We start from the raw sequence: 25545 nt of genomic DNA on the forward strand, positions 1-25545 counted from the left end.
GGCCCGGAACCTAGGGCGCCTCCTCCCAAGTTCAGCCCAGCGACCCGAGCTAGGGACTCGGAGAGGCGCACCACGGAGGGCGCAGCCGAATCCAACCACCCAGAGGCTGCTCTGGGCGCCGGGATCCGGAGCGAGCCAGCGCTGCTCGGGTGCGGCGGGCTCGGCCCGGACCCGGGAGCTGAGGGGTGCGCGCTGGGGTATCGCCAGGAACTTACAGCGTAGACGCGTATTAAACCTGATGGAAAGCCGAGGACTCTCCGGGCCCCGGGTCCTCCTGGCAACTTGCGCGCCGCAGGGCTGGGGACTCTGCGGACGGGTCCCGGTCTGTGACCGCAGCTGCCCTTGGAGCAGCCTCCGCCGCGCCTGCCAGGTTCCAATGTTCCATCAGAGGCTTTAGCTAAGTTTTGGACGCCTCTCAGAACTCTGGGACCCCGGATGTTTAGACTCGATTACACATGATGAATGACCTCTCATTGAGATGATTCAAGTTGGGGATATAATTTTTACAAACTTAAGAATTATGTTTAGGAAAGTTATTTAATGACATGGGGAAATGCTCATATTTTTAAATGGAAAACTCAGTTTGCAAAATCACATAGAAATTCGGATGTCAACTGTGAAAATAAATGTATAAAGGCATTTTAAAAATGGAAAGAAATGTACCAAAACATTTACAGTAGCTATGGTGATGGAATAATGGATTTTTGTTTTCTTTGTAATTTTCTGATTTCCCAGATGTTCTACATTGAGCATGTAAGTATTTTATAATCAGGACAATGTTGTTTTAAAACTCAATGCTTTTTGCATTAGAACTTCAAAGAACTTTTTTATTTTAGTGTAATAGCTCCAAAATTAACTGCAAATTAATAATAGTATTCTCTTGGTTTTCTTAGGGGCTAGTGCCATGACTTTCGAGACAAGATTTTACTTGGGTAAGCAGATAGGATTCCTATATATAACTAAGTGTAGATCTCAAATTACCCTGGAACCTTCCAGTGTATACAAAGAGTAACCACCACTTTTGAGGGTTGGGCAGAACACTTCTGAACTATTTTGATGTTTCAGCCCAGTGAAGGATCTAATGGCTTTCCTTATCACCTCCACCCCACATAAAGAGGGAGTCCCCCTTTCGTAGCAAGCTAAGGGTATCAGAGGGCTTATGCCTGTATTTATTCCTTTTGATTCAGATCTAGTACAATGTCTGGTGTATAGTGATTTCTCAATAAATATTTGTTGAGTGAGTGAATGTGTCTACTTTCTTAAAATTTTATTGGGAAGATTAATACAAATAAAGAAAAGTGCACAAAATGTAAATGTACAAATCAACGAATTATCACAAAGCAAATGCAGCTAGAACCCCACCCATCTAAAGAAATGAAATATTCACCAGCTCTCTAGAAACTCCTCTTGTACCCACTCCCAACTACTAACACTTTCTTCTCCCTAAATTAACCACAATCCTGACTTCTTCCAATATGGTTTAGTTTTGTTTTAACTTTGTGTGAATGGAATCTTATGTATTCTTTTGCTCAAATTTGTTTGTGAAATTCATCCACGTTTTTGGGTGCAGCTCTTTTGGTTCATAGCACAAGCGAGGGGTCGAATTTTTTTTTCCATATGAATTCCACTTGTCTCAGCATAATTTATTGAAAAGTGTCTTCTTTACTTACTGCTCTGTAATGCTACTTCTGTCATGGAACAAGTGTCTCTACATGCATGCGTCTGTTTGTGGGCCCTCTTTTCTGTCCCATTGGTATATTTGTCTATCTTTGTGCCAATACCACATTGTCTTAATGAAAATAGCCTTATAGTAAGTCTTCATATTTAGTAGTACAAGTCTCAGCACTTTGTTCAACAGATTTTTGGCTATTCTTGACCCTTTCTGTGTTCATATAAACTTGAGAATCAGCTTGTCAGTTTCCATAAACTGGGATTTTGATTGGAATTGCATGGCGTGTATACATCATTTTGGAAAGACTTGGCATATTTGTAATATTGAGTCTTCCAGTTTATGAATGTGTCATATTCCTCCATTTATTTAGATCTTCTTTAATTTCTCTCAGTAAGATTTCATAAGGTCTTATACATATTATGTTAGATTGATTTCAAGGTGTTTGGTTTTTGTTTTTGTTTTGTTTTTTGCTATTATAAATTATATCTTTTTAAACACATATTTTCCTGTTTTTTGGTATTACATCATAGTAAAATAAATTTTGTTTATTAATCTTGAATAGACCAGTTTGTTAAACTTATTAATTCTAATATTTTATCTGTGAATTATTTAGGATTTTCTACAGAGACAACTATATTATTCATGAATAATGACAGTTTTACTTCTTCCTTTCTAATCTTTATACCTTTTATTTCTTTTTCTTGCCTTATTGCACGGCCAGGACCTTCAGTACAAAAAGAAGTGACAATAGGGTGAGTCCTTGTTTTCTGGATTAAATTTTGCCCCCAAAAGGGTACGTTGAAGTCCTAAACCCCAGTATCTATGAATGTGACCCTATTTCCAAATAGAGTTTTTTGCAGATGTAATCAAGTTAAGATGAGATAGTGCTGGAGTAGGTTGGCCCTACTGCAATATGACTGGTGTCCTTGTAAAAAGAGGAGTGACAAAGACACACAGAGGAAGACACCATGTGAAGACCCTAGGAAACAAATAATAAACTTGTCCGTCCTAATGCCAGAAGGAAAGCTTTCAATATTTTATCATTAAGTCTGATAGTTGCTGAATGTTCTTTTGGGTGGGGATATTCTTTTTTGACTTAAGAAAATTCCTTTTTTGGTCCTAGTTTGTTAAGAGGTTTTATCATGAATTTAATCAACATCATGTATTGAAATCAATGAAAATAATCAGATGATATTCCCTTAATCTGTTAATGTGGTGAATTGCATTGATTTTTAAATCTTAACCTATCCTTGCTTTCTGGAATATGCCCAACATGTATTGACCTTTTTTCTATTGCTGTATATATATATAAAACAAACTTAACAAGAACTGAAAAAAGACATTGCTTCTGAAATGAAGTTCAGGAAAAAAGAAAACAGTAAATAAATTGATTCTGGCTTTCCAGTTCAGACCAAGCAAATCACCAACATTCCATTTTTATGTTAATGGGTAAGTTTGTTATTCTTAAGTTCAGAATATTTGCATCTATATTCACAAATCAGACCAGTTTAAAAATTTCTTTTTTGGAATTTCCTGTCAGTACTTTTTTTTTTTAAATCAGGGTTATTCTAGCACCTTAACATGAATCGGCAAATGGTAGGTGTTTTTCCTGTGCTCTGAAAAGACTTGTGAAAGATTGCCATTATTTCTTCCTTGAATGTTTCTTACAAGCCATCTGTGCCCAGAGTTTTCTTTAAAACTTTAAATTTTAAATTATAGGTTTTATAGTTTAAATTATAGGTTTAATTTTTTAAATGGTGGAAGGATTATTTAAATTTTCTATTCTTCTGTCAGTTTTTACATGTATATTTTGAGGAATTTGCTTCATTTATATTTTAAAATTTACTTACATAAAGTTATTTAATATATCTTTTTATAATTTTGTAGGTCTGCAGGACTTATAGTCAGGTCTTCTTTTTTCATTCCTGACATTGGCTATTTATTTTTCTTTTTTCTTCAACAGCTCCATCAATGGAGCTGATGATTATATGTTTGGTTTGATTTTATTTCATTAGTTTATGTTCTTAATTTTATTTCCTTCCTTCTCTTTCTTTGAGTTTAATTTCCTATTATTTTCTATGTCCTTGAAGTAGACTCTTTTTTTTTGTACTTAGCAGTATGCATTTATATTTCCTCCATGTCATTTAATGGCTTAATAACTCATTTGTTTTTATTGCTGAATAACACTCCATGGTATGGTGTACCACTGTTTATCCATTCACCTACTGCTTCCAAGTTATGGAATTATGAAGTTGATTGCTTCCAAGTTATGGAATTATGAATAAAGATGCTATTAACTCTGTGTACAGGTTTTTGTATAGGTATAAGTTTTCAACTCCTTTGGGTAAATACCTCTTAGAGTGATACCTGGATCGTATGGTAAGAGTATGTTTCATTTTGTAAGAAACTGCCAAACTGTCTTCCATAGTGGCTGTACCATTTTGCATTTCCACCAGCAATAAGTGAGTGTTCCCGTTCTTCCACATCCTTGTCAGCATTTGGTGTTGTCAGTGTTTTGGATTTTAGCCATTCTAATAGGTGTGTGTGTCGGGGGCAAGTATTTTAGCTCTCAGTGTTGTGTAAGCCAAATTCTTCTTTTTATTAATCCATGAATAACAACATTCCTGAGAAGAAAGAATCCTGAAAACTAAGACACAAAGAACTTAGGTTATTATTTCAATTTATTTAAACTAAAAACAAAACCAAAAAAATAGATGCCCATTTCTCCCATCCCTAACTGCCACCTCTGGCAGTCACCATCTGTTCTCTGTATGAGCTTAGTTGTTTTTTTTTTGTTTGTTTGCTTGCTTTTTTTTTTTTTTTTTAAGATACCACCTATAAGAGATCATGTGGTACTTGTCTTTGTCTGACTTACTTTCCTCAATTCATCAATTTTTTTAGCCTTTCTTCTTTTATTGCTCTATGTGCAATTAAAATGATAAAATTCCCCATAAGAAGCACAACTTTAGATGCTTTCCACATCTAAAGTTTTGATATGTAGTATTTTCATTATCATTCAGTTAAAAATATTTTCTAATTTACACTTTAGAAAAAGCCCGTGTTACTTAGAAGTGTAGTACTTTATTTCCACAACATAACATTTTAAAAATCTTTTTGTTAGTGATTTCTAGCTTAGTTGTATTGTGGTGAGAAAATATACTTTTTATTATCTCATTCTTTTAAAACATATGGAGAGTTGGTTTATGACATTGAATCTGGTCGATTTTGGGGGGGAAACTGTTTCCCGTGTATTAAGTGCATTCTGTCCTTGCTGGATTCAATATTCTATGTATTAGATCAAGTTTGTCAATCCTGCATTTCATATCTCTATCCTTACTGACTTTTTATCTGCGTGTTATAAGGGTTATAAAAGTTACTATAGGAGTGCATTAAAATCTCTCATTATGACTGCAGATAGTCTATTTCTCCTCATAGATCTGTAAATTTTTCTTTATGTGTTTTAAGGCAACTTTATTGAGTGCAAAAAAATCCAATATTATTTTTCAATAAATTGAATTTTTTTGTAATTATGAAGTGTTGCTGTTTACTTCTAGTAATGTTTTTTGCCTTAAAGTCTGATAGTGCTATAACTCACCATCTTTCTTTTGGCTACTGAATGCCTGGTTTATCTTTTCCTATGATTCTACTTTCAATCTATCTGTCCTTATAGTTTAATATATTTCTTGTAAATAGCATAAATTGTTTTTCTAATGAAGTTTGGTCATCTTTACCTTACATAGAATAGGTAGCCTGTTTACACTTAATGTATTTACTTAACATGTTTGTATTTAAATCTAATGTCTTCATATTTTACTTCTATTGGTACCCTGTTTTATGTTCCTCTTTCTCTCTCTTCTTGGCTTACTCTGAGCTGATGGAACAGATATTAGTATTTTGTATTCCTCCTCTACTAGTCTGACATTTACTCATCCTTTTAATACTGTTTCAGTAGTTTTACTAGAGATTACAACATGCAGTCTTGATTTTTCAAAGCCTAGTGTTACCTGTTAGTCTTACTCTCTTTCTGGATAATGTAAACCCTCAGGACACTTTACTTCTATTTGCCTTCTCTGCAGTTGTATGCAGTTCTTGTCATGTATTGTATTCTTACCCCCACAACACATAAAAATCAGTATTGCCTAATAAAATCTTATACATTCAGATTTATCCGCACATTTACATTACCTTTGCTCTTCATTACTTCCTGTATATCTAACTTTATACACTGACCATTTTTCTCCTGCCTGAAGAACTCCATTTGGTATTTCCTGAAGTGCTAGTCTGCTGAGGAGAAGTTATTTTATTTTTATCTGGAAATGTCATTCCTGAAGGATATTTTTGTTCAGTATAAAATTACTTCCTTTCAGCAGTATGCATATGCCATTTCTTTTGACTTCTAGTTTCCATTATCTCTACTGAGAAATCTGCTATTACTCCTTTGGAAGTAATCTATCTTTTCAAAATCTGGATAATTTTAATATCTTTCTCTCTATATTAGATTTTTAAAGCAGTTACACTAGAATTTGCTTAAGCGTAGATTTCTTTCTATTTATCCTGCTTGGGATTCATAAGGCTTCTTAATTCTGTGACTTGATGTCTCTTACCAGCTTTAGAAAACTCTCAGTCATTAACTATGCAAAAGTCACTTACAATCAGTGTTACTACAAAATACAGTTACTTTCATTTGTGTGCATTCTTTATGGTCTTTTTCACATGTTTCAAAAGCACTTGTGTGATATAATCATAGTGTAAATTGTATAATTAAAATTACTGATAAAATGTAAGATTAATATAAAATGTATACATTATGTATTGCATGTATGTATTATAAAAGGGATTAGCCAGTCTGTTGGCAGTTATCTTTTGTAGTGTCAAAATAAACAGTGGAGGTATATATTTATAGCTTGCCACTTTTGTTGTAGTTTTGATTCATCACAAAGAAAGAGTGCTTTTGAGTGTGAAATTTCACAATTATCTAACTTAAAGAGTGCTTACTAACGATTTATGAGTACCAGAGACTACAGTTTTATCATATTTAGGTTTTTTTCTAGTATATCATAAGGAAGTTTTACATTTCTGCTGCTTTTAACATAAATGTGGCTCTCAAAGCTACATTTCAGTGTCATTCAACCCTTTATGTTTTGTCCACTGTGTTAACTTTTTTCCTCATTTATAAATAATGCCTTAGTTGAGTCAAATATTACCTTCCCTCAAACTACAATGAAACTTTGCTAAATTAAATTCATGTTTAGCAAATAAATGCCTAAGGCTTTTGTTGATTATAGCATTTGAATGGTGAGTTTTTGCCTGGAAAATTTCTTTCAAGTGTTAAGATGAGGGTGCAGTCACCTTAGATCACAGAGAGGCACTGGGGTCTGGCTAGGACTCAGTATTGGAATGAAATTACTGGGGCTCTCTCCATCTTTAATGTGCATAGCACGTTTTTTTCTAGAGCTACTTATTTACTCAAAGGTTCTCCCTTCGTGGACTGCCCATGCCAAACTTCAGTGAAAAAGTCTTAAAGGAGTTAAAAAGTGATCTTGCCTTTATTTGCTAACCAGGATGCCCCCATTCGCACCCTTCCAGACCTCCTTCGCCAGCCAGAAGAGAAGCAGTAGCACTGACTCTTGTTGACCCTTACGCACGCTAGGCACTGGGGTACAAAAACGAAGATTCGAAGATGCATGGTTCCTGCTCTCAAGGATCTTCAAAGGTAGGATGAGTATATGAAATGGGTTTAAACTATGTAAAGTGACTTTTTTTCATGCCAATCAATGTCCCTGAGAGTATGAGGTGGAGATTCAACCCACTGAGAAAGACTGCAGAAGGGAAATCTCACCTTCATTGAGTTCCTACTATGTGCAAGACACTTGCTTACAATATCCCCTTTAACCCTGTGAGCTAGGGTTGTTAGGAACAGATAAAACTGAGGAATTGAAGTTCATCTGAAACTTTAATATGCCTGTTTCTATGAATTTCGAGTGTGAAATTTCACAATTATCTAACTTAAAGTCAGTGGTCAAAAATGGTTACTTTAGGGAACATAGAAGCATAGTTGAGTTTGAGTATGATGACTGGGAAGGGAGGAGAAGTGGAGAGCCAGTGAATATGGTTCTTGCAACTTAAAGTGAAATAGGAGGTTGATTGAACACTGATTATATTCCAAAAATTAGGGAAAATCTATTTACTTGAGAGAACTAAAGTTGAATGCTATGAAACCCTAATGATTCCTACTTCATCCTGCATTGACCTGAGTGCTGGAGGTGTCTACGTCGACAGGCAACCTTTTAAAAAATTCTTTGGAGGCAATCTGTTATTTAATTGATCTGCATATTTATGTTCGCTCCTATTCACAGTTATTTACTATTCACCAAGGCTGCCAACTTTTACAGTTTGTTCCTAAACCTTTGCAGATAGATGTGTTTTATGTAACAGTTATGGAGTCCATTAACATGAAGCACTAAAGCCCAAAAAAGAAATGAAAGAGATTTATAAGCATATGAAATGCCCTCACCAGAGACAGTTGAAATAATAAATCCAAAGTCAAAGGAACATTTGTGAAGTTACTACAAGCACATTTATCTACTTCAAAACATGTTTTGTGGGACTGAATCATACCATCTATTATGCTTAATTTAAAAGGTAAAATATACAAATTGACTCTCATTTATTGGTTTAACGATATCTCACTGTATTTAAGGAAACCTTACTATTGTAGAAGAGAGAAATCTCACTTTAAATACTTCTCTGTCATTTGCATTCTTGGTGGTAGAATTTGCCTTAATGATTTTTCTTTAAAAATTGGAAATTTGGGAAAGCTTAAAATATTTGTATTTTTAAGTGACATTAAAAGACTTCCAGCACTACTGTTTCACAAAAATACCCAGTTATGAGCCCAAGTGCTAGTAGCAACAGTAGTCTAGAGGGCAACTTTTCCTTGGCTGCAACTTGAGATATAATTAGTATCTTCAGAAACAACATCATCCCCCCCACCAAAAAAAAAGTTGGCAAAGTAAAATGGTGGCATCTATTTCCTCGTTAAAACATCAGATTGACAAAGTCCATGTACTACTCTGTTTCAAAAAGTTCCAGCTCTTTTAAACACTGGCATTCTTATCATTTTGTGCGTTCAGTGCTGGCCACTGGCTAACAGTGTCTGCATGGATTTCTCCTTGAATATCTTTCTTCCATCAACTGATAAGCCAGTCTCTCCTAGGATTTCTGGTCAAGAGCACTGCTCAAGAAAGAAAGCTGGTAGTACATATTTGAAATTGTTGCAGGCAACGTTCCTTCTCTTCTCGTTCAGTTTGTTTGTTTCTATTTGAAGGTAAGTCTAAAGGCTACTTACTGAGCTTTCAGGTTGAGATGGCCCCGGCACCAGAGTGGGAGTTTAATATGCTTTCCTTGGAGAAGAAAGACACTGACATTGTAAATCTAGCCTGTATTTGCTGTCGTAGGGCTAATCCCTGGCCATAAAATTAGAGTCAAATATAAAATAAACGGCAAGCCACTGTTTTCACATCAATCTATACAAACAAGCTAATGTATTATTTTAGGAGTGAAAACAAAATTCTTAATTGCTCCTTAACCATGTGGTAAAATTCCTGTATGTACAAATTTATTTTTACAATAAAAATGTTAAAATTCAAGAAAAGAGAAGGAAAAAATCGTCAAAGTCCTAATCTCCCCAAATAAATACCTTTAATGCTTTGTTGTTTTTCCTTTCAGTCTTTTGGTTATTCTGCTCATCCAACTTTGCATTTTATTTTTTCATTGAGTTCAATTAATACAATGGTCTCTGGGATGTCTTTTATGATGATCTGTAAGTTATGAGTTTAAAACACGTTTTTGGAAGACATAAGATGGTTTACAGAAATGAAAAACTGTTAAGTATTGTCTCTCCTGCCACAGCAAAATTGTTCAAAAGAAAAGATTTTTGAATCTTGTAACCACGGCACAGTCATTTTCAAAAGTAGCAACTGAGGGCTTCCCTGGTGGCGCAGTGGTTGAGAATCTGCCTGCCAATGCAGGGGACACGGGTTCAAGCCCTGGTCTGGGAAGATCCCACATGCCGCGGAGCAACTAGGCCCGTGAGCCACAAATACTGAGCCTGCGCGTCTGGAGCCTGTGCTCCGCCACAAGAGAGGCCGTGATAGTGAGAGGCCCGCGCACTGCAATGAAGAGTGGCCCCCGCTCGCCGCAACGAAGACCCAACACAGCCAAAAATAAATAAATTAATTAATTAATTAATTAAAAAAAAAATAGAAACACTCCTTTAATTTAAAAAAAAAAAAAAAAGTAGCAACTGAAAATCGAATTTGAAAAGGAAGTGGGAAGAAGGAAAAAGAATCCCCAGCCCAGGCAGGCACAGGTGTGGAGAGTCGCGCACTTCTCAGGTAAGCCCTGCACGCTTACCTGCTCTCCGGATGATACCAGCTCCTTGCAAACCTCAGCGCTCCCTCTGTGCTGCTGCCACCGACCAGGCCCAGCTTTAATCCAGCGCCTCTCAACTGGACAGATAAGAATGGTGATGGCTGGGGAAGGGAAACAACTCCGTGCAGGGCTGGCTCTGTCACCAGCAACCTGAAGGGGAGCGGCCCCTCAGGGCTGCCAGGAGGGCACTTCCCCGTAGGGGTGGCCACACTCAGTCTGTTCTCAAGCATAAGCCAGGTGAAAGTTTTGAAATAAGGGAGAAGGGAGGATTTTTACCTCTCTTTCTATGAAGGGCCCATCATAAACTGATTTGAATGATCTGAAAAGCCCCTAAGATTTCCATTCAATGAGGGAGCATGCCAGAGACACTTGAAAACTATGACGTTTTCAGTAACAGGAGCCAATAGAGTCCTTTGAGGCTTAATGTAGGTCCTGGAATTCTAGACTCTTGTGGCTTGGTGGGGCTTTTTGAAGGTAATATTTCTGTTATGAGTGGATGACTTTTAAACTACAATTTAAAAAAACTGAGGAGCTTATTCATTTCATTATGAAGTGGTTACTGAAAAGTCCTGCCTTCAACTACAGTAGTGCAAAAATCGTTTTTCAATTTTTCTGAATTCCAAGAAAAACAGCGGGAAATTATTAATCACAATGATGGTTGTGTTTGCCTTGTTAAGAAGATTGGTATTGAACTTGGAATTTCTGTATAATCACTGAATCCTTAATTATTGTGTCAGTTCTGAATTTACCTCCTGTGTGTGATGGATTGTTTAGTGACAACAGATACTGTCCCCCTGCCCCTCCCCCACACCCACATCCCAGGAGGCACTCCCTTTTTTAGTGTGACTTTGGGGCTCATCTCATCCAGAGGTAGTGTCCATTTCTCCACTCCCTTGAATTTGGACTGGCCTTGTTTGCTTTGACCAATAGAATGTGGTGAAAGTGAGGTGGTTTGAGTTCCTACATGGCCTTGCAGTGCTGCCCACACTTTCCAGAGCACTGGGAGAGATGGGTCTCTCTCAACCCGAGGCAATGAATCTAGCCTACAGGAGACTGAGAGACCAATGGAGCAGAATTAGGCAACCACAGCCAGTACCAACTACCAGACACATGAGGGAGGCCAACTTAGACTGCCCGCCCAGCCAACCAGCCAGCTGCATGCAGCTGTGTGGGTGAACAAAAACAAGACCAGCAGAGGAACTGCCCAGCCAACTCACAGAAGAATGAGAGATAATAAGTTGTTGTTTGAAGGCACTAAGTTTTGGGGGTGATTTGTTACACAGTAATAGATAACTAATACAACCCATCAAACCTTTTAATCTGCAATTATGATATAGGAGCTCATTTGCTTAAGGGAATCCTTTGTAATTCCTCTGCAATTTTCTGTTGTTCCTCAGGTAGAGAGACAGGCTCCCTGTGTAAGGAAAGCTATTTACTTTCTTCCTCTTCGTCTTTTTTTTTTTTTTTACTATTTTAAAAATTGAAGTATAGTTCATTTACAATGTTGTTTTAGTTTCAGGTGTACAGCAAAGTGATTCAGATATATGTATATATATTATTTTTCAGATTCTTTTCCATTATACATTATTATAAGATATTGAATATAGTTCCCTGTACTATACAGTAGGTCCTTGTTGTTTATCATTTTATATATAGTAGTGTGTAAGTCCAAACTCCTAATTTGTCCTTCTTAATAAAAGAATACTCCAATCTTCCAAGGTTAGTAATAGAGAGAGAATGTCATGTAGGAAGGGCTACTCCTCCCCTTCTCTCTCATCACTGTCACCACCTTAGCATGGATACAGACCCATTGCCAGGGAAAGCTGGACCTACACACACACACACACACACACAAACACACACACATGCACACACACATACACATGCATGACACACATATATACATATATAAAACCCAAGGTCACAGAGCTAATGAGGGTGGATCTTGCATTCAGGCCCAGCAGACTGGCTCCGGAGTCTGTACTGTTAACAACTGTACTCCACTGTCACAGAGAGTCATGTATGGTGTCTCCTAGATGTGGCTATCTTAGGAGCCCCTCAGGTACCAAACCATTCTAGCAGATTCCCTGCTGCATTAACTCCTTATCTATCTCCCAGCCTGCCTCCCTGGCCAGACACTGTTTTCCCTCCACCATCCAGGAACATCCTCCTGTCTAGACTCCCAGAACCCAGGCCCAAAGGTGGGAACTCCTTCATCCCAGATGAGTAATGTGGGGAGTTCCCATTCCCTTTAGGGTGGGGTGGATATTGCAGATGCCTCACTCAACACCCTTTCTAACTTCCCTCTAGTGTTCCTTCTTGTTCTGGGAGGCTGGAATGCTAAAACTACATTCCCCAAGACTCCCTTGTAGGTAGTCTCAGCATGTGACCTGTCTTTCACCAAGAAGACACACTGCTTAGGATTAGGAGACAGAGATGACCAGTGTGAGTAACGGCTCTGCAAAGAGAGATCAAATCTGACAAGTGTCATGAGTGAGGCACCTGGACTTCCTGGTTCAGCTTTGCTGGCGGTTTTGGAATCCATCCCTGGTGTCCAGGGTGTGGCAAATGGCAGTGGCAGGGAAGTTTCACGAACAGTCCAGTGCAGTGATTGGCCATTTCTCACGGTTGCTTAGGCACTCGCTAACAACCAAGCCCAGTTCTCTAGCCTCTCCAGAAATTCTATAAAATACCTAATACCTGGTTCAAATAGCAAATGTTGGGTCAGGGCTAGGCTGAGCCAGCAACAAAAAGTCGACCCACAGAGACCTCAGGTCTTACCAAAAATGAGGGAAAGAATCCACATCTGGAGAGCAAGATCAAGTTGGTTGAAGAAGAAAAGAAGCCAGGATACCAGGTCCAAATCGAGCTATCTAGACAGCATTTAACTGAGTCAGGAACCCTGGCCTCCTACCACAGGCTTGCCATATACTCATTTTAGTGGCACAATATATAGGACATGTCTTAAATATAATCGGTGACCTTTTCCCCCTGCGGCATGAGGAAATGAGGAATGATATCTCCTACCCAGATATCAGAGAGGTTTTTAGAGATTATTCTTTGGATCTCTCACCTTAAGAATGAAATAACTTTCACTCTGAATAAGCTAACGTCAGATCAAGAATTCATTTTGGTTTAAGATATAAAATGAGTCAAAGGTAATTTGTTTCAGTCAGCCAGTATATCATTAAAAAATGTTTCCATTCCATGTGTTACTTTATAAGTAAGATAAAGTAGAGCCAATGGGAAGAAACAAAAGCAAACCAAAGTTAAGTTATTGCTTCTGATGAGGTAAACCCTGTCCAGAGGAATTGTCAAGGACCAGCTTTTCTCTGATTGACAGGTGGGGGTGGGGTTTTGGGAGGGGAGGGAACCTTATGGGGTGAAGGAGTGTACTGCTGCAAAACACAGCTTGTTTGTCTAGGTGTAGCACTGAACCACAACTCAATCCCCATGGCATCCACCTTGGGAGAAGCCCAGGCACTTGACCAGCAGTGAGGGATCTTTTTACATCATGCCTGGCATTGGCTGCATCTCCCTGAAGGGAGAATGCCCAGACTTTGAGAATGTCATTCCTTAGGGCTTCCCCTTTATCCTCTTTGCCCATAACAGTGCAACAAATATGCTTTAAAAAAACAATATATTTGACTGAAGATTTTTCATAAACTCTTTCCTCTTGCCCAAATTCTTCTAGCTAATTCTGAGATGCCATTTGCAATGCCCAGTGGCCCAGGTATCTGACACTGACTCTTTTAACAGGTCTCTTTGTGAAACTTAGAGGGGGGAGACCTAAGAGGAAGTGCAGGGTGTTACAGATGACAGTCGTTTGGCACTTTCCACATTTTAATTCCTACTTCTTTAATGAACAGGCACTGAAAAAGTCATTGCTTTGAGGGACCATCTTCTTTCAGTTGTTCACACGAGGAGCCATACATGTTAACTGCATGACTGTAGATTGCAGTGGCTTTCAGCTGTCCTACAGAAATCTACAGATTAATGTGCATCTAAAATATTATAATATAGACTTTGATTGTTTATGTAAAATATAAAAGGGGACTGATCAGGGTTTGTTTGTATCAAACACTCAAAAAAATGTCATTGATTGATTATTTTCAACTTTTATTACTACATATATCAGTGTCAGGGTTTTTTCCTGGAACCGTCTCTCCCGTTATTTGTTTGGTTGCCCTTTAAGGGGGATTTAGTCTACATTTATCCTTTTTCCACCTAGTCGTTTCTATTTTCTCTGTTGGAAGTTGAAACGTATAATATCACGTACAGTAAATTAAAGTTTTTCTGTTCTCTCCTCCATTTTTAAACATTCCTTCCCTTTAAAATTTGGTGCCTCTGGTTATTACCTCATGGTTTTATCTGATATGGCTACTTTAGCTGATTAGAGTGGTTATTTATATTAAAAGTATCATAGTTATCTTTATCATATAATCTTGAATTATATACTTTACAAAATTTGTGCAATGTTTTTAATGGAGTAGAAAAAAATCACAATAGAGCTTCCTAGATGATATAACAGATTGAACACATTTGCTTAATTTTGCTCCCTCCTGAAACCCTGTGAAAACTACAGTAAAGTGATTTAAAATAAAAGACAAACTCATCAGGGCCAGGTGGATGCAACAGGAGATAACAACAACAATTTTGCAAATTGGAAAGCAGGTGTACAGCAGGCATCTTTAAAAATGCAGGAAACTAAATTCTAAACCTGGACTGGAGAAAGCGGAGAACCAACCTGATTTCTATGCACAGTCGGTCCTCAGAAGGCAGTGCAGGGACTTCTGGAAGAGCCAGCCCCCTCCCAGCCCCGCAGTGCACTGGAGGGTTCTTCCCTGCAGAGAGGAAACTGAGGCTATCTGGATTGGCCGGTGCCAGGCAGTGCTAAGGGCAGGGCTACCATATCAAAACAGGGAAATTAAGCAAATGTTTGTGCTCTGAATGATGATTCAGCTTTTTTTCATATTTAACTCTCAGAATACAGGAAGCCAGATGTTGACCTTCTAGACAGGAGAAAGAGAAAAGTATTCCAGCTGGAAACTGCCCAGCCTTAGGGGGAAGACCTAAACCTACTGACATCCAAAGTTCTCCAACAAACAACCTCAGCCAGATCATTTTACAGTGAAGTGCAATATGGATAAGCCCAAACCAAACATCTCAAAACTTCCAATCAGGTTCCCCATATTAAACATAAGTAGACAGTCAAGGATTGCCAGATATCTGCGGGATGTCATGAACCTTGAAGGTAGAAGCTAAAATGAACCAACAGGGAAAAAGGCAATTTGGAGAAATCGGAAGCAGTGCAGAGAAAAGAAAACAACAAAACAAAACACTAAAAAGATCATTAATATCCTCAGAGAGTTAAGAAGATACTGCATTTAGGAAACAAATGCTATTAGGCAAAACAAACAAACAAACAAACAAACCAAAACCCCTGAAAACCCAAGCACTTTTAAAGAACAAAAACCAGTTTTTAGCAATTAAAAGCATAATAGCAGAAATGGTATTAGGGTTGGAATTAGAAATATTGAAGAGAAAGTTGAATAAATTTTCTGGAAAATAAAGAAAAAAAGACAAAGAAGGGGAAGAAAGCATCAAAAAAAAGTTCAAAAAAATTTCCCAGAATTGAAGAACATGAATCTTGACTTAATGGGCTCACTAGATGTCCAGCATCACAAATCACAGTGATCCACATCAAAGGACGTCATGCAAAAATTTCAAAATAGGAGTAAGATTCTACAAGTTTCAAAAAAGGAAAAACAAGTCGTGTGCAAAGGATCAGGGATCAGAATTATTTCAGACTTCTCACCTGCATCACTGGAAGCTAAAAGACAATGGAGGAATGACTCCAAACTCTGCAGGAAAATTATTTCCAGCCTGGAATGCATTGTCAGCCAAAATATCAACCAAGTGTAGAATAAAGACATTTTCAGACATGAAAGTTCTAAAGAATTTTACCTCCCATGCACTGTTTCTCAGGAAACTCCTGGAGACTGTGTTCCACCAAAGCAAGGGAGTAAATAAGCCAAGAAAGAGGAAGACATGGTACACAGTGCTCGGAGCTGGATCACAGGAGCTGGTGACGGGAGTCCTCAGGATAAATGGAAACAGGAGGACATCTGCACACCAGGTGAGTAGTGAAAACAGTCCTGACTGGAGCAGCGTGACTCAAGAAATAGAAGTGGTCCTTTATGCTTTCCATTTTTCCTCATGAGCCTGTTAGAGGCTCTGTCGCATCAAGACAAGGGAGTACATCAAGCATGAGACCAGGAGACCCGGAATCTAGACTTGGAGATCGGCAAAGGCAGGTCAAGGATGACAGCCAAGGGAGAGTGGAGAGTTCCAGGAGGGAGGTCTAAAGACAAAAACCAAAACCAAATCTATAGATAGATAGATATATTATAGCTATAAATATGTCAGTAAAATGTTTTAAAAGGCTTTTGGAAGATGTCGAAGGAATGAATAAGAAACTAAGCGAAGAAAGTAAGCAAATGAAAAATAAAGGCAATTATTAATTTCAGGAAAAAGAAAGATTATACAATGTTGAATATATTTAAACAAAAAGTGTACTATAATGACACAGAGTGGATGTGAGCTGTGAAACAGTTGGATGGTGGTGTAAGAAAACTAAACCCTCAACAACCGTAAGAGAAAGTCAGGTGATAATGTCTAAAACAAGGGAAGCAAAGATAGCATAATTTTATATTTAGTATTGCTACATAGTATTTAGGAGTGAAGTGTCATGATGCTTCCAACTTTTTAAATAATTTATCTAAAGTGTATGTATAGTTTTATATGTATATATTTATTTGACATTTTTTTCATAATGATAAATTAGGGATAAAAGTCTATGATATAGAAAATGACGATGTATAAACACTGGAAGCAACAGATCAGAGAGGAGCTCCCGGAATACGGAGACTAGGGCTATGGTGAGAGGCAGGTCAAGGGCTGGTGTTTTTTGGTGAGAAGGCTTTTATTTGTTACTTTTTGACACTCTAAGCTATGAGCCTGCCTCACTTAGAAAAAATTTAAAATTTGTTTAAAAAGGAAAGGAAAAAAGGACTCACAGTCCAATTACATTCTACCCCTACTAGTTTCATAACCACGGGCAAGTCCTTATCCATAGAAGACCGTGGGGTTCTGAACTATTATATGAAAAAAGTTCAACTACACCCTCTACTTCAAGTCAAAACTGCGATTCTTTTATCAGACACAAGCTTATTTGTTTATTTAAACTTTGTCTTTCTTCATTACTTTAAATTTTTTACGTCTAAAACTTTTTCCAGATTATCAAATTTTGTTGAATAGAAAAATAATTCTTAATAAACATTACAAAAAGGATTTAGCTGTTTGTCACAAAAATGTGCACTTAGACTTGAGTTTATCCTCTTCACTGTCAACAAGAAACCTGGTCTTCCTAGATTCCTGGTCTCTGACATGGAAAAAAATATGGAGCATGTGTAACAAAAATAGCTCAAATGTAGAATCACTTGGGGAATAATTTGGACTTACATAGTTAAACGAAAAATCTCCAAAGTCATATTTGCCAGAATTACATCCAAGAACAACGTTTTATTTAGCAACTAACTGAGATGAATAGCAGCTTCAGTAGCTCTAAGCAAAGGCGCTATTCATCAAATTTAAGGACACAGGCAAAGGAAATTGATTCATTTCTGGACCTGATTGAGTTTCCACAGTTAGATGCATTGGAGGGAGACAGGGCCTGAATGCTTCAATTCTGTGGTCATTGCCTGCATGTAATCTGGTCTGGAACACCCCACCCTTGTGTCCTCAAGTCCAACCAGGCTCCCCCCATGGAAGAGGCTCTTATCTCCATGCCACTTTTAGAATAATCAATGAGATCTTTAATAAATATCTGAGATCTTTCAACGGAAGTACAGCTTTCTCTCAGGAGATGCCGGTGTGCCTGAAACAGCAGAAGCATGAAATATTGGAATACCTTGTGAAAGGGAGGGCCTTGCGCTTAGTCGGTGCTCTATCAATGCTTGTTAAATCAATCGAAGGTCTCATGTTAAACTTATTATGTTTGACACAGTTGTAAGACTTATTTTCACCTCCTCCCTGTCATCCTGAGAGTCTGCTTGGGAGCCAGAAGAGCTTACTGCTGTGGCATGTTATCACTGCCACTTCCATAGTTCTTTTGAGTATTTGAGTCATATTGGCTCAGTGTCTCAGCTCACATCTGGAGGGTAAAGCTCTGTGGAGGGAGGCACCACATCTGTCTCCTTCACCCTCACAAGGCACATGGGAGGCGCTTGGAAATACTTGGTAGAGGAGCAGGCTTGGTTCTGCTTTTTCTATTTTCACCACCTAGGAGGTTTGTTTGATGTCAGGATGCTAGGTTCCTTAGTTAACACATTAACTTGGGTTTGTAAGCTTTGCCCTTGGAGTGAAAAGACCTGGGTTTGAGCCCCAATTTGGCTTATTAACTGTGGGACCTCAGACAGTTAAACTCTCTGAGCTTCTGTGTCTTAATCTCTGTAAAGGAGGTGATAATAACCTCCTTTACAGGTGAGAGTTAAATGAAATTATATATACATGTATATGTATATAAAAATGTATATGTATGTAAAATCTAGTACAGCATAAGTACACAAGAATGTTAAATCTCTTCTGTGCACGGATCAAGCTACTGATGTGTGGTGTAGAACTCCTTGGAAGTAGTAATAAGGGGCTGCAAACTATTTGTGATAGTTCAAAAAGACTAAGGATTGTTATATTTACTTATTATAATAGCAATGAAAATGTTAAGCTTTTTGGGTATCAACTTGCTGACTCATGCTAGTCAGCGATCTCTCTTGGTACATACATGTCTCAGCTTAATTAAAAATGGGAAAATGAACTATTCAGGTATGTAACTGAGTATAAAAACTCAAAATATGGAGTTTATGAGGTGTCCTTGGTTACTTGCAACTACAATGGAAGTTACTCAGAAGCATGTGTTTTGGATCTGGCCCTCAACTCAAGAATTTATGATGAGCTTACAGAATTTGGGGAGCTGAAGTGTTTGCTGCTGAGCACTCCAAGTGTGTTTAGCAATAAAACGAAACCAGTTTCACCACAATAAGAACACACGTGCTGGCTAGACTGAGCTGTTGTAACTTTTCTTGAAACTCATAACAACTACATATGTATAGTTCATGTGAGAGGATTTTATTGCAAATTACTAAATAGCGGATAATGAATAATTTTACCACAGGCTTTTATTACTAGATGGCCAGAATCTCACATTGACATGAAATGACTATGGCATTCTAAAGCAAAATAGAGTTATATTTATATAGTCCAGATTATTTGTGAAATCCTATAAACTGTCAACTCTCTTGTATTTTATCCTTTAAAATGTTTCAAGAAATTATCAGCTAGTATACTTTGGGGAGATAGTGTAGAGATATAAAATCAGAGAAAAGAGACTATTTACTAGCCTCATAAGTATGTTATAAAAATCCTAATGATTTCATCATACTTCCTTTGTTTATTACCACATTCTTACCAAATTCCTATGGGACTGCTGATGGTATGAGAGAAAGAAAGAAAAAGAGAGGAAGAGATCTTTTGATCTTTGGGTAGTATTTCCTAACTCCTTTAGCATGCGGATGATTTTATGTTATTTTGTGTTGTTAAGTCAAATTTCCCATTTTCCTTATCTGAACTAGACTGAAGCCAGATTGAAATTTGGGAGGGTATTTTTTACTAAGAGGGAAATTAAACGTTAAGCCATTGCAACCATAAATCCTGTTTACGTTTCCTTAAACTAAAGATGTTTTTACTCCTCCAATCCATATTTTTATCATTACTCTGTTGAATATATTGTGAAAATCTGCTCCACGGAAGATAGATATACCACAGGTAACCATGTATCATTTGTGCCTGTTGGGCATTTAAAATACTCACATTTCTGTCACCTGTCCATTAAGAATTTGTGAGATGTATTTTATCTTCCTCTCCATGGGTCAATTATCTAATGAGACTTGATACCCTAAATAAAATTTTAAGATGTTGCCTACTTATTTGGATAAGAATTATCTATTTTAATTCTTTGCTTGCAAAATGTGAAATAATTAAAAATAGAACTTTGTGAGTACATTTATGGCAACTTGGATCTTATAAAAGTATGAAAGGAAGCTTTCAGTTTTCTTACTGAGTGTACATTTTAAGGACTGTTGCCTCAATAGCAATTATAGCTAGCATTTTATCACTGTTACATAATATAAATATGTAATAAACAATATCTGACTTTGTTTCTACAATAACCCTGTGAAATAGATGGTACAAATATTATCAGCCTTATTTTACAGATAAATAAGCCTCAGGAAACTGTGGCAAGAGGGATTTTAAGTTACTTGCCCATAGTGAAATGGCTAATAAGTACTAAAATCAGGACTCAATCTCTGGTCCTCTTCCTCCTAGTTCTGTATTTCTTTTTCCCTTTTTAAAAAAATGAGGTGAAATTCACATAACATGAAATTAACTATTTTAATGTATGTGATTAAATAACATTTAGTCCATTCACAATACTGTGCAATTATTACCTCTTTCTAGTTTCAAAACATTTTCATCACCCCAAAAGGAAACTCTGTACCCATTAAGCTGGCAACCACCAGCCCCTGGCAACCACTAATATAGTTTCTGTCTCTATGGATTTACCTAAACTGGGTATTTCATATAAATGAAATCATATAATATGTGACCTTTTGTGTCTGGCTTCTTTCACTTACTATAATGTTTTTGAGGTGCATCCACATTGTACTTCATTCCTTTTTATGGATGAGTAATAGTCCATGTTTTGAATGCACTACAATTTCTGTACTCATTGATGGGTGTTTGAATTGTTTCCACTTTTTGGTTTTTGTTAACAGTGGTGCTGAGAATATTTGGACATCTGTTCAAATAATGCTAATTATTGTTAATGACTATTTGGATTGTTTCCATTTTGGGGCCATTATGAATAATGCTGCTATGAACATTCATGTTCAGGTTTTTGTGTGAGCATATGTTTGAATTCTCTTGTGTACATACCTAGGAGTGGAAATGCTGGGTCATATGATAATTCTATATTCAACTTTTTGAGGAACTGCCAAAGTGTGTTCCACAGCAGCTGTACCATTTTATATTCCCACCAGAAATGTATGAAGGTTCTAATTTATCCACATCCTCGCTGACACTTTTTATTTTCTGTTTTTGTTTTTTTTTTTAAATAATAGCCATCCTAGTGAGTGTGAAGTGGTATCTCATTGTAGTTTTGACTTGCGTTTCACTAATGACTAATAATGTTGAACATCTTTTCATATGCTTATTGGCCCTTTACATATCTTCTTTGTAGAAATTTGTTGAGTCCTTTGCCCATTTTTAATTTGGGTTGCTTCTGTATTTAAAAATAATAATAAATCATTCTTTTCCCCCCAAAATTCCACTTTTACGCCCTTGGAAAATTTACCTTCCTGCTCCATTAGTGTGTCCTTACGCAGGGAAAAAATAGTTAAAGCGTTCTTGAGATATTTTCCTGTGTGTGTATGTGATCGGGGTCATTCCTTCCTATGAATAAGATATAAAGTTCTCCACAGGTGATGGAGTTGATAACCTAACATGAAGACTGAGACCATCCATTTGTCAGTCACCATGGTGCTGTCCTCAGACTGGGGTGCCCTTCAGAGGGTGAACCAGGGTGGATGGCAGACTTGGGAACATGGGCTTCTATTTAACTTGGATCAGGAAGAGGAGAAGTTGCCTGGCTTGCTGCCCTGTGTCAGGGGATAATGGGGCGCCCGCTTTGGAGTGAAAGGTCAGGATGGGGTGGCAGTGGGGGTGAAGGGAGAAAGCCAGACATTCTTCATATGTGGCTGGACCTCTTGGCTGCTACAAGGGTATTTTCATGGTCAGACAGTTGCCCGAGGGAGTCATGATACTTTTTATGCTGTTTGCATTTTGTGTGCTTTTTTGTCTGTCTTGGTACTGAGTGCAGCTCTTTGTAGAAGTGCCAGCCTGTCTCAGGTGTGCTAAGGAGAACATGGGCAGAGGCTCTGGGCAGATTTGGGCCAATGTTTTGAAGGGGAAGCAGCTCAAAGAGCCAAGTGAGGTGGTGACTGCAGTAGAAATAAGGGTGAGAAGACACCAGAGGGAGGGAGAGGCTTGGGAGCCAGACTTCTGGCAGGTTTTCTCTGGGGCCCCTCCCTGACACTCCTCAGTGTTTACTCCTCACAGGAGCCTCTGTTCTTCTGCAAATGTGACTGGATAATACTTTGAGATATTAATTTACAGACTTTTCTCATATTTCCCCCTTTTACCTCCCCCCTTTTAATCAAATGGTTGACTCTGCTCCCTAATCTCAGGAGAAGGAGGTGACTGGCCAAAAAGCAGACACACACTATAAGTTACTTTTTGTATGTGCTCTGAAAGCCCAAATAGTTAAGGGAGCATAGGAGATTCTGGGTTTGAACAAAATGGTTGGGTGAGGGAGGGGCTTTCCTTTTACCCCCAAACTTGAAGAAAGATCCTCCTGGGCTGGCGTGGGGATGAGGAGAGCTAGGGTGGGTACATGGGCACGAACACAGAGAGGAGTATGGGTCCCAGACCAGAGGGGCCCATCCCCTGCTTTCCAGGAGAGCCTGGGAGGCCCCAAGGAGGGAACAATCATGTTGGATGTGCTAGGTTGAATAACGGCCCCCCCAAATGTCCACATTCTAATCCCAGTACCTGTGAATATGTTACCTTACATAGCAAAAAGGGACATTGCAGGTAAGATTAAGTTAAGGACCTTGAGATGGGGAAAATTATCCTGGTGGGTGCAATGTAATCACAAGATCCTTACGAGAGGGAGGCAGGTGAGCAGAATCAGTGAAGATGTTGTGATGATCTTGCACTGCCGGCTTTGAAGATGGAGGTAAAGGCTGCAAGTCGAGGAGTGCCCACGGCCTCCAGAGGTTGGCAAAAGCGAGAAAACGGATTCTCCCCTAGAGCTTCTAGGAAGAACCAACCCTGCTGACACCTTGATTTTGCTCATCAGACCCATTGTGGACTTCTGACCTCCAGGAACTGTAAGGTAATACTTTCTCATTGTTTTAAGCCAGAGTTTGTGGTCATTTGTTGCAGCAGCACTTGGGAACTAACAGTGGGGGTGGAGGCGGGGATGACGGAAGGCCATGCCCTGCATTTCCTGCACCCCAAGTGGGCCCAGCACCAGCAGGACACCGGCAAGAGAGGTTAAAGAGCCACATGCAGGCGCAAGAAAAGCTCCAGCTGACTGTGTGGACCCGGTGGGCTCCCAACCCCGTGCCCTGGCATGACAGGAGCACCCCAGAACTTCCTGTTGTAGTCCTAGGGAAGGCTGGAAGCTCCCTCCAAGTGACATTAAATTTCTGTCACCCAGCCTAAGTGAGCACTTAAAATATAAATAAAGGAAGTGATTATTCTTGCCCTGAGCTTGGTAGCTGAAATTCCTAGTCTCTATGTAAGGTTCGTTTTCACAACCCAATGAGGTAAGTATGCCTCATTATCAATTTAATTTGCTCCTGAAAATGTGCCAGATAGAGGAATTTTGGAATGAGCGAAACTATATTTTCTTAAATCTAAAAAAATAATGAATTCCAGGCTTACCCAAAAATGCAATTAGTTTGCTCCAAATATCACAGAACATCTTAAACATCTAGATAACAATCCATCAAGGATTTCTGCCTCATATAAAGCCTAAAGAACACCAATGATCTAATTATTAAACACATCAGTGGGTGTTTTGTGTTTGATACAAAATACTGTCCAGTATTACATACCGACTATATTTTCATTCTACACTGAAATGAACTCTAATGAAGATAAACAATACACATATATGTTAAAGATACAAAATGAATGCAAATATCACAAAATGCAACCCTTTAGGCAAAAGGCTGAGATTATGACTGTGGCTCAGGTGTACAACTTAACTTTTTCTCCATGAGAATTCCTCAAAACTTGGGTGATCATATAATTCAGGGTCAAGTTTTTGTGAGTAAAAGAAGAACTGTTAATAACTATGTTGGGTTAATAGCTGAAACTAGAACTATCTGGAACTATCAAGTGAGATATATAATCATTCTACTTAAAGCAGTTTTGCAATTTGGAGAGTGAATTTTGCAAGCTTTATGGGAAATATTTGGATAGTAAGAGTTCAATGTTTTCTTAGGCCTGTTTTTCAGACAAGAGAAACTAGTACTCAAAGACTGTAAGCACTTGCCCAAAGTGCCACAGTAGCTTCACCCATTGTGTAGGAATTCAAACCCAGGTCTGTATGCTTCACACTGTGGTTTTTGTGAGTGGGTTCAAAGACTTTAGACTTGGACCTCTTTTCTGAGACCCCAGAGAACTTGTTCCACCCCCAAAACAGGCATGGAGGGCCCAGGGAACTCCTCCTTCCCGCCCCCTAACTCACAACCTCTGGTGCGGGCGGGAGCCACTTGGAGTGGTCCTTCATCTTAAGTGCCTGGGTCTGCTTCAGGGGCTTTCCTGCAGCAGGGGAGATGGGACACAGTCATCCCACTGTCATTCATTCATTCTTTTTTTAAAATTTTTTTATTGAAGTACAGTTGATTTACAATGTTTCAGGTGTACAGCAAAGCGATTCACTATATATATACATATATGTTCTTTTTCAGTCTCTTTTCCATTATAGGTCATTACAACATATTGAATAGAGTTCCCTGTGCTATATAGTAGGACCTTGTTATTTATCTATTTTATATTTATCTATTTTATATATAGTAGTGTGTATCTTGTTAATCTTGTTAATGCCAAATTCCCAATTTATCCCTCCCCCCACTTTCCCCTTTGGTCACCATAAGTTTGTTTTCAATGTCTGTGAGTCTTATTTCTGTTTTGTAACTAAGTTCATTTGTATCTTTTTTTTAGATTCCACATATAAGTGATATCAAATGGTATTTGTTTTCATCTGTCTGACTTATTCACTTAGTGTGATAATCTCTAGGTCCATCCATGTTGCTGCAAATGGCATTATTTCATTCTTTTTTACGGCTGAGTAATATTGCATTTTATATATGTACCACATCTTCTTTATCCATTCATCTGTCAATGGCCATTTAAGTTGCTTCCATGTCTTGGCTGTTGTAAATAGTGCTGCAATGGATATTGGGGTGCATGTATCTTTTCTTTACTTTTTTTTTTAACATCTTTATTGGAGTATAATTGCTTTACAATGGTGTGTTAGTTTCTGCTGTATAACAAAGTGAATCAGCTATACATGTACATATATCGCCATATCCCCTCCCTCTTGCTTTTCCCTCCCACCCTCTCTATCCCACCCCTCTAGGTGGTCACAAAGCACTGAGCTGATCTCCCTGTGCTATGTGGCTGCTTCCCACTAGCTATCTATTTTACATTTGGTAGTGTATATATGTCCATGCCACTCTCTCACTTCG

The 25545-nt window shown here is 38.2% G+C and overlaps 1 long non-coding RNA gene across 3 annotated transcripts; it reads left to right on the forward strand.

Annotated features, from left to right (window-relative positions):
- Positions 1–47: 47 nt before the first annotated feature.
- Positions 48–20144, forward strand: LOC309623672. Of its 3 annotated transcripts, XR_014241450.1 has the most exons (3): positions 48–2424; positions 7234–7385; positions 8086–20144. It is a non-coding gene; the product is annotated as an uncharacterized lncRNA (long non-coding RNA). The 3 variants fall into 3 exon arrangements; XR_014241449.1 differs by having other exon boundaries at positions 7234–20144; XR_014241451.1 differs by having other exon boundaries at positions 7259–20144.
- The last annotated feature ends 5401 nt before the right edge of the window (positions 20145–25545 follow it).

The sequence above is a fragment of the Balaenoptera borealis genome (genome assembly GCF_965194805.1).
Source record: "Balaenoptera borealis genome assembly, chromosome: 2".
NCBI classification, from domain to species: domain Eukaryota; kingdom Metazoa; phylum Chordata; class Mammalia; order Artiodactyla; family Balaenopteridae; genus Balaenoptera; species Balaenoptera borealis.